The sequence below is a fragment of the Podarcis liolepis genome, assembly GCF_965112155.1.
Source record: "Podarcis liolepis genome assembly, chromosome: 10".
Classification (NCBI taxonomy): domain Eukaryota; kingdom Metazoa; phylum Chordata; class Lepidosauria; order Squamata; family Lacertidae; genus Podarcis; species Podarcis liolepis.
In genome coordinates, this window is record NC_139562.1 from 52,725,536 (window position 1) to 52,735,545 (window position 10,010).

Genomic DNA, 10,010 nt, shown 5'->3' on the forward strand with positions numbered 1-10,010 from the left:
GAGATGTGCCAGAGTTTGAGCATCTTGCGAATATAGTTGTAAATCTTTTCATTTAGGCTGTCTCTCAATAACCAGGGTTAAGCGACTATTGAAGTGAGGGGAATGGAATTTAATTGTGCGATCTGGGGAAGGTTTAAACAGCCCCTACACGTCACCCTAATGAAAGTGTTTGCAAATGAATTTCATAACCAAAAATTCCACGTGCACTGTCACACAAAGGCAAAAGGTCTTATCTCACACAGGGGCCCCAACCCTGAAAAATTCAGGCGCCTATGCCTGCTGCACTATTTAAATAAAAGGGATTAAGAATGTGGGCAGTCAGGTCTTATAACACATTAGAGAAGTTGCCAAAAAAGAATTAATTCACAGCCTGAGACCAATAACAAGAAAAAGTAGTATTTCCAATTATTGCCATTTGCAATTAATTACCCCACTTCTGTCACAACCAAGTCACTCAAATAAAGAGAATGAAAGGAATATTTTTTATTAAAAATATGAGGAGAAACAAAACCGGGGTGGGAGGAGAATCTCACAGGCTAGCAAGCGCAACTGCCAAGGTTTTGTTCTTGTAGCTTGTAAGAACTGAGATACCAAATGAAGGGGCACAGAGAGAAACTATTGTTTTGATCCAAGGCCTGTTCTGAAAATGGATAGCATTTGAGGGGGTTGCAAGTATGATGCTTGTGTAAGGAAAAACTAATTCAACAATGCACAGAAACAAATCATGGAAAGGAAAACGACGCTTTTTCTTTGGCTTCATATTCCCTACTAGGCGTTGGAAAAAAGACAGCTGCCCTCTGGCTTGCTTTAGAAAGGGTTATCATACAGAAGTCACATATCCAGTGATTCTCACATTAAAGAAACACACTGAGAAGCAAGCAAAGTGAATCTCTACGGTGACCTACAACATTTAAGCTGTATTGAACCACGGCTGGGAAAGGCTTTGGGTTGTATCAAATTGTGTTCCTCTGCTCATGGAAAGTTCTTGGCTCCCCAAAATTATTTCAGTGAATGGAAGGAGGGAGACGGCTTTTACAAATTTCCTCTTTCTTCCTCAGCCTCCTGTGCCCCTTCCCACACTATTCCAAAGGGCCCCCACCCCCTGAAGCAAATTTACAGTAGGGGCTACCGGGGGAAGAGAGTAAATGGGCATCAACTCTCACTTCTATTCACTAAAGCCCCCAATGCAATTTCACAAACTTGTTTTTGGACTACAACTCCCATCATCCCTATCTGGCAAGACCAGTGGTCAGGGATGATGGGAATCTTAGCTGGAAAACAGCTGGAGACCCAAATTTGGGGAAAGCTGCTCCAGTGGATCAAGGAGTCTTTCATGAGTGGAGGGACACAAACAGGTACATTTCAGAATTTCTTGAAAGCATGCTAATAGAGTTGATTTCAAAAGTGGAGAGTGAAGTTATAGAAAGACTCCTTGTACCATACCTCTTGGTGACGCTTGCTAGATGCTACACCACTTGTTGCCTTGAGGCAATTTACTAGGAGAGAAAGCTGGAGCAAGGACCTTAGGAAGCGTATTCTAGTGACTTTGAAACTAGAAAAATATGCAGTAAATGAAAACCAGCTGGCCAATAGCTGTAGCAGGAAGGTTTGCCCTTGATGGATGTGTACATTTCCCTATGTACATCAGGCCTGCACGAGACCCAATACAAAAGAAAGGCAGACTGCAAGACCAGTAATAAGCAAAGCTTCATAACCCACTCAACCTGCTCTCATCAACATCTTGAAACATTACCACAAAGATACCAGCACGCAGCTCAGAGGCTCTTTGTTTAAATGCTACGGCTGATTTTTTTCTGCAAGTCAGACTTGCAACGACTCCAAAGGTGCTACCAAACACAACTGCTTGTAATGGCAGAGAAAAGAATGGGTGCACCCTGCCTCTGTGGTTACAGTCTTCCATAACCCATTTCTAGTAGCCTCCTACAAGTTCTTGAGTTGCTCACCAAGACTGCCAACCTGTAAATCTGCTTGTTCCTATTCTTTCCTGCCTCCTTAGGTTGACATTACTGTGACTAGACCTTGCCTCTGCAAAAGAGCAAAGCTTCATACAATCTCACAGCAAACATACCTACTGGGCTCTTGGGACCAAAGACTGGAGGTCTTTCCACTAGAAAAGGTTCAAGGAACCTGCAGAGCTCCAGATATTGTTGGAACCCTACCCAGCATGGACAAGGATGACAGAAAATGTGGCTCAACATTGGGAGGGTCAATGGTTGCCTACCCATGCTTATTCCTGACTTAATTATATTATGCCATGTTCAGACTCTTCCAGTTGTGTAACACAAAGCCAAAACTGCCTTACAAGATCTAGCTAAGCATGCCTATCCCACTATCACTATTTGTTGGTTTCTTTCTTTTTTAAGCACTGGATTCAGTCGGGATCTAGACTAAATTTAGACAGACTTTCTCCTCAAGCCCTGAAGAATTAAGCACACAAACTAAGAAAGCTTGCATGCTGCCATTTAAACCATACAACCTGTGTAGTTTATTGATTAGTTACACCTAAAGACCCAGGATAATCATCTGGTTGAGTTATCAGTGACCCTTAACCTTGTTAAACACCTTTAAAATACTGAAAGCTTCCACCACAGTGAGTATCTTTAAAATACTGAACATGACGCTGCAAACAATAAAACATCGTAATAAAAAAGGATATATAGAAAATATATTTGGTCATTCAAACATCCTCCCCTGGAAATATTTTGATTGAACAATTGAGAGCCTAATCTATCAGAAACTTTCATACAAGTTCTACTGAAATTAAGAAAAGGAAGCATACCAGAAAAAAACCCATAATTGTGCTTCAACAAAGCTTGCGTAACATATGCTCCCAATAGATTGTACCCGAAAACAACCAAAATCTGCAAAATTACCTATACCAGGACGGTCCCAAAATGAATACATAACAAAACTAGGAAGGTACACAGTAGCTTGACCAAACCACAAACAAACATATATATATATATATTAATTTGGGGGAAGTTAAAAGAGATACACATTTAATCACAGGAAGCTAATCAAAGTAGTTTCTAAATGAACTAGTTCTGCGTCTTTATTTATTCTCCTATGCTGTATAGTCTGGTGTTTCTTTACACTAATTTCCATCCAGACTGCCTCTCCTCCCCACCACAAATTCTCCACTGTACCTCAGTTAATATAAATTCACATTCAGAAACGATAATTTCCCCTATTCAATCAAAACAAGACTCCCCCCCCCTTTTAAGGCAGCATCTTAATCCCAAGAAATATTAAATATTTGTCTTCCTATGAGCGTGGGGTGCAATTCTCCAAAATCTTCCAGTCAGACACAGTCCTTGTTCCTGAACACCACATGGCAATAAGGATTTGATGAGTCGTACTCCAGTATTGGAAACAGCCAGAAACTCATCTAACAAGGTAGCTATGCTTGACCGGGACATCTTTTTCTTCAGTCATAGCTCTCCGTTGCGTTTCCTCGCATATAAGCCCAGGCAGGCACATAATCCAATGCAACTAAGAAACATAACCAGGAGTAGGGCTAATGCATCGCCCGTATCCATAGCTGCCACGACAGGCAGCCCGATCAGGAGTGATAAAAGCACCAAGAAGAGATGGGAAGCATTCCCGGTAGCGCCCATGTTCCCAATCATTGTTGATCCGATGTTCCTGCGCGAAAGGCTAAACAGAGGGGGGTGGGGGGTGGGAAAGAGAGGGAAAGTTTGTCAACTTCACAACTGGCATGACTTTTGAGTATTGCTAAAAAAAAAAGTAGTACTCCTGCTCCCACCCACTTTGTGAGGTATTGCTTATGATTGGCAGGAACCTTCCAAGCCATCAGAAAGAGACAAGTGGGACCGGCAACAAAATGTTTCAGTGTGGCGTTGTCACAATTCCAGTCAGCCATGCCTTCAACAGGCCACTACATCCCACCCTCCCCTCATGCATGGCTTGCTGTTCACCTCCCCACAGTTATTTTGTATTTTCTGACCACTGAGCATGCTCAGTCTCCCCTGAGCTGTGTTTGGGGTTGCCCCTCCTCTCAGGAGCTTTTCACCATAATTTTTGTACGTCAGAAAACATTGGGGCTTTGCCAATTCTGCTGATACTTTCCTCTTGTGCATGAGAGTTGCCATTTTGGCTACCGACGTAACAGGCACTCATGCCTGAGCATCAGAAACAGATGGAATGATTAGTTGAACAATGCAGAGAATAGGGACAAAGGAGAAGATGACAGAGTGAGATACTTATCGGTTGCTTATTATCTCAGGATTTAAAGTTAGTTTATTATTGATAAAAATACTTATAAACTGTCATGGCAGCATACAATAATTAAACAAAATTCTAAGAACATAAAGTAGAGAACACATTGCCAACAGCGAATCAAATTAATTCTCTTAAGAACACCCGACAAAATAAAAATGTTTTCAGCAGGTGGTGAAATATCACAATGGAGGGCATTTGTCTGATTTCAATACAGTGTTCCAAATTACTTCTGCCACTATGCTAAATGTATTGGTTTGCACAGCAACTATTTGAATAGCTAATGTGTTATGGAAATTCCAGCTCACTAGAATCCTAGAATTGTAGAGTTGGAAGGGACCACGAGGGTCATCTAGTCCAATCCCCTGCAACGAAGGGATCTTTTTGCTCAACACAGGGCTTGAACCCACGACCCTGAGAGTTAGAATCTTATGTACTACCAACTGAGTTATTTTGATGAAAGAACATGCATTTATTGAGAATTCATTTATTGACAATTTTCTTCATGACCCTACCTCTTCTACTGCCTGGTTCAGTTATAAAAATGTCAGGCCAATAATAACTGTTTTTTTTTGGGGGGGTGATAGATGGAGTAATGTGGAGGCCACAGCAGACTGACTGAAACAGGGAACAGGTACTGCAGACTGATAATCTGAAGTAAAATCTGCATTAACATTTTTTAAAAAAGAACTACAATAAAAATGACAGCTCATCTACTATATATTTTGAAAAGGGGTTTGTCTGTCCCTCTGTTCTCTACACATTCGGACGCCTCTCAATATATCACTGCTAAACTTGGCACAAGGCATTTCTGAGGTGGGGGCTGTGCTACCTGTCTATGTTTAGTTGCTGGGTGCCATTTTGAATCCAGATGGCTGGCTGACACGTGACTTTTCTGTGACTGCACCCATTTTTTGGCATAGGCTTGGCTCTCGCTTGAGATAGCATTGCCAAACTCTGCATGAGGGTTTCTGAGATGGGGGCAGCAAACGTAGTCGCTGTTAGGATGCCAGGCACCAATTTGATCCAAGATGGTGGATCAAAACGTGGTTTTGCCCCATTTTTGGCACAATAGGTCCCAACTCGTAAACTGTACTATTTAAAAAACAAAATGTTTATTGGTTTCTAAAAACAGACATTCCCTGTTAGTTTACTAATACAATGCTTTATTTAAACACAGCAAATTAAGCTGTGTCCTTTTGCTTTTCATTATCCCTATCCCTCAAGCACCCTCACATTCATCAGTGTGCATGTTTGGGGCCATGCACACAATATTGCCAGATCAAATTTCTTAACAAATAACATTTAGGCCAAGTAACTGTTTAATGAAATAAAGATATATTTGCAGGGTCTATTGTTATGATGCTAAATATAGTCCACTAAGTAAGGGCCACACTTCTTTTCTACCCCCCCCTTTAATGGAAGGGGTCAACTTATATTTTCAAGGCCAAAGTTTTTTTAAAAAAATGTATTCAAGGGCTATGCTGCATGAGATAAACAATGGCCGTTACAACATATGAGGCCATAGTGTTTCAGAATGAGGGACACCCCTTTAGAAAAAGGGAAGTCTTATATTACGTAGCCATGTATTTAAACACTAGCCTAGTAGTCATAAAATACAAGAAATTCATGCAGGCAACTGTCCAGGATGGAGGAGGAAGGGTGAAGCATCCCATTGCCTCTGTGCCTGCCAGAGACCCCAAGTGGGTTGAGGTCAGCGGTAGGGCACAAACTTTGCATTCATAAGGCCTCAGATCCAGTCCCCAACATCTCCAGGTTGGTTAGGAAAGGATTTCTGCTCAAAACCCTGGAGAGCTGCCAGCAGTCAGCTGACTTAGATGGAACAAATGTATAAGGCAACTTCCTATATCACAGCAGGAAAAGCTCCCTCACCCACATGCTTCATAAAAATACGGCAGGGTTCTGCAACAGGAACAGAACTATCCTCTTCCTACTGTCTCCCATAAAAAACAGTAAAACATTTAAACAGTAAAACAGCAAAACATTTTGACAGGTGTATATACAAGGATACAATAGCAGAGGATTTTCTTCTATCAACAAAGCAAACGCCAAGGTCTAAATGGCGGACTAAGACTACGATCCGTAACCCACATACCTGGGAGTAGATCCATAGCTGTAAACTTCCCCCTTTTCTTGCGAGGAATCCTATTCGGAATAAGGGAATTTCCCTTTAAAAAAGGGAAACGTTGACAGCTATGAGTAGATCCACTGAATTCAACAGGGCTGACTTGTAAGTAGACAAGGTGAGGATTGCACACTGCGATCCCCTCCCCTTCTCAAATCAACAAGGAATTTGATACTTCTCTTAAAAGTAAGCAATGCCTAATATTTAAGGAAGCATCGGTTGAAGGGGATTCCAGCCCATGAAAGTTTATGCCCTAACTCTGGACTCTGCAGTTTCTGTTGCTACAGCAAACCAACATGGCTAACTACCTCTGTAGGAAGAGAGCAAGCTATATCCTTGGATAACACAGCAGTCCCACGAACACATAACCAGCAATCTTACCGGGGAGGTAACAGCCTGTGTAATTTAGGGTATTCCCTGGAGTTGTTGGCGTTGGGATCTTAGGAAGCTGACAGCCGTCCTGGACAACGCCTACTACTAAAAAAGAATAAGGGAGAAAAGACATAAATCAGGCAAATCAAATCATCCTGAAACCACCCGAGGCCAGGAGGGAAAAGCTCTGTGCTTGGGAGTCACGCGCAGCGACACACGACATGGCCAGAAAAGAAACTTAAGCTGCAACTGGGAGCAACTTGGGGGCTCCACCTGTCAAGTTTTTGCTCCAAACGGGGAAAAGGGCTATTTGAAAAGCATTCGGGCAACTTGAAACCCCAGAGCGGCTCCACCGGATTCTCCAGCGCCCCGTCTGCCCCCCGATCCCTTTTGAGTAGCACGGGAGTAGCACAACTCGCCTTACCTTCCTGGAAGCGGCCATTACAAGCAGGGAAAGAGGAAGAGCGAGCGATTGGTTTGCGCCCTTCGGAACCGCCGGCGACTACAACTCCCGTCATGCATTGCGGGGGGGGGGCTTCCCTGTTAACCCTTGATTAACCGCCCCGGTTAGGGCTTTTGCTAGAAATCCCGAGCAGGTTTTCAGCGCCGCTGGATTATGATGAAGTCAGAGGAGAAGGAAAGCAGCCGTTTGCAATGCTTGCCTTTTTCCCTTCCAGCTTTCGGTTGCTTGGCGCTGCTTGAGGATAGGATTAGAAACAGAAAATGGAAAAAGGCGGTTTGCGTGATGGATTGCAGTCTTCACGCTGCTTTTTGAAGGCTCGCGGATTTCTGCTGACCGACTAATTGAATCCATTGTCGGCTTTTGACACCGGCGTGGGAGCAGCAGCAGACTCCGTGAGCCTAATAATTATGTTGTGAAAAGAAAGCGCTGTACGGCAAGTGGAAGGTGGGTGTGGAATCGCCCTAAAGCAATGCTGGATTCGGAGATCTAGCAGGGAAAAGAGCTATAAGGCAACATAAACGGATGTCTTTCCCACTGCATTCTTGGTTCTGGGCGTTGCGGCCACACTGTCCAAGTTCTAGGTCACAGGGATACGCTTTTAGGGTTGCCAGCTCCAGCCACCCCTACCATGGGCATAGTCAGGGAAGGAAACCCACCCATCATCAACCTCTGTCTGGCTCTGTCTCGCTGCAGATTCGGAATGGAATGTCTCGACAACAGTCGTTTTCATTTTCTTTCGACTCCCAACTTCTCGGAAAAATCTGTCCAAATCTTCAGTCATTTGAAAACTAGGAAGTTAAATAAAATTAACACCAGGGAGTACCTTTCATGCGGTTAACAAGTATGTTTAGCAAAATTAGAAAGAACACAACTTTTTTCATCTTTTTAAAATATATATATAATCTAAAACAAGTTTTCTTGGATTTGCCAAAAACCTTTTCAGCACTCTCAAAATTCATCCTTTTTTTCCATTGCAGTGAGCATTTCAATCGCAAATATTCTTATTATTTCTATTTTTAGTTAAGTATTTTTTATTTATTTACTTAATTTGTGTGTGTGTGTGTGTGCGCTACTGTTCTTTCTCCTGAGATCACTAGCCTCCAGCCAGGTGAGGGGAGTGGGTGGGAATGCCTACCCCTTTTCTTGGAAAGCACCATCATTCCTTGAGATGATGATGATGATGATAATTTATTTATACCCCACCCATCTGGCTGGGTTTCCCTAGCCACTTGGGCGGCTTCCAACAAAATATTAAAATACAATAGTCTATTAAGCATTAAAAGCTTCCTTAAATAGGGTTGCCTTAAGATGTATTCTAAAAGTCTGGTAGTTGTTTTTCTTTGACATCTGGTGGGAGGGCGTTCCACAGGGCGGGTGCTGATGAGCACTTAACTGGCCAGCTACAACCTTTACCTCGATAAAGGGACCAGTTTGGCGGCTTCCTTTTGTGCATTCTACCTTCACAGATACAGAAATGGAGGTTTGGGAAGGTACCCAGGGTTCCACCCAGACTGAACCCCCTGCAAACTCACAACATCCATAAGGGAAGGTCTCATTGATAGAGCCTCCTGGTAATTCTTGGACATTCCGCTCCTGGGCGGAAAGCCAGGCTAGACATCTAATAAATATATGAACTAATATTTTCTAAGGTTGGCCTGCCTGATTGATGGAGATGTTTATGTAATTCAGGAAATCATACACATATCTTCTGATTTAGTGGCTGGATTTTATTTTTATGAAATGCATCATTTTGCACAGTTTCCGAGCCTGTACTGTTCACCTAATAGAAGGCTTGGCCTAAAGCCATGTTCATAATATTGTACTCTGTGTATATGGAGGGCCTTTTCGTGTTTTATTAAATTTTCGAATGATAAAGCATATTTCTGGTTGTAGACATAGTACCCAAGCCCAGTTTCTACGTATTCAATATCTGGCAGGAAGCTGTCCCTGGTCGATTCTTTGTCTGCTTTAATGAGTGAGGTGGCACTTATAAATCACCCTTAGGAAACACATTTAAAGGTGTCTCAGATGGAGGTGAGTTCTATACTTGGGGTGTTATTTTCTTTTAAGAATTGAGAGATGACTTTGTAAAATTGCTCCTGTAAAAGAGCAAAGGATATAAAAAGTGACCACAGGTGATGATATCATTGCTTCCCACCTTTGTGCTTTTCTGGGTTCAGATAACTCTTTCCATATTTTAGGGCATGCTGACTTCCTGATCAATCAGCTTTTAGAAAGTGTCAAATACGTTTGCTCACATTTTATCAACTGAAACCATTTCACACCCCACAGCTAAGTGGTATAACATGTAAGCAAACTTATTGGTACCCCCCGCCCCTTTAATAAAAATTACAGTACTTGTATAATTTCGATACTGTATTCTGAACTTAACACTTTACATATCACCTGTGTTCTTTATGGCAACATTGTGCTTTGTATCTTAAGCAAACCCCATTGACTTGATTTCCTAATTGACATATTAAATTGAATATTTTCTGCTTGTCATTCTGATCTGTAGTTCTGGTCCCCTGTGCTGGGTATTTAAAATACCAGCATGCTGCCTCATCAAGAAAGAAATTGAAAATCATGGTTTAGAGCTGCCCACTGCTACTGCCAGGTAAGCTTTGGGCCAGTGACTCACTGATTTAGGAGAGACCCAGCAGAAATCATGTTGCCAAGGCCCCTCCAAACTGAACTTTGTCAGGATGTGAGCTGATAAATTTACTGAATCAAATAAAATCGATACCATGCCTATTATGCCAACCCATT

The 10,010-nt window shown here is 42.3% G+C and overlaps 1 long non-coding RNA gene across 1 annotated transcript; it reads right to left on the reverse strand.

Annotated features, from left to right (window-relative positions):
• Positions 1 to 468: 468 nt before the first annotated feature.
• Positions 469 to 7,342, reverse strand: LOC310687484. The gene is made up of 3 exons (XR_014516445.1): positions 7,203 to 7,342; positions 6,788 to 6,883; positions 469 to 3,678 (listed from the first exon to the last, which is right to left on the reverse strand). It is a non-coding gene; the product is annotated as an uncharacterized lncRNA (long non-coding RNA).
• Positions 7,343 to 10,010: the final 2,668 nt, after the last annotated feature.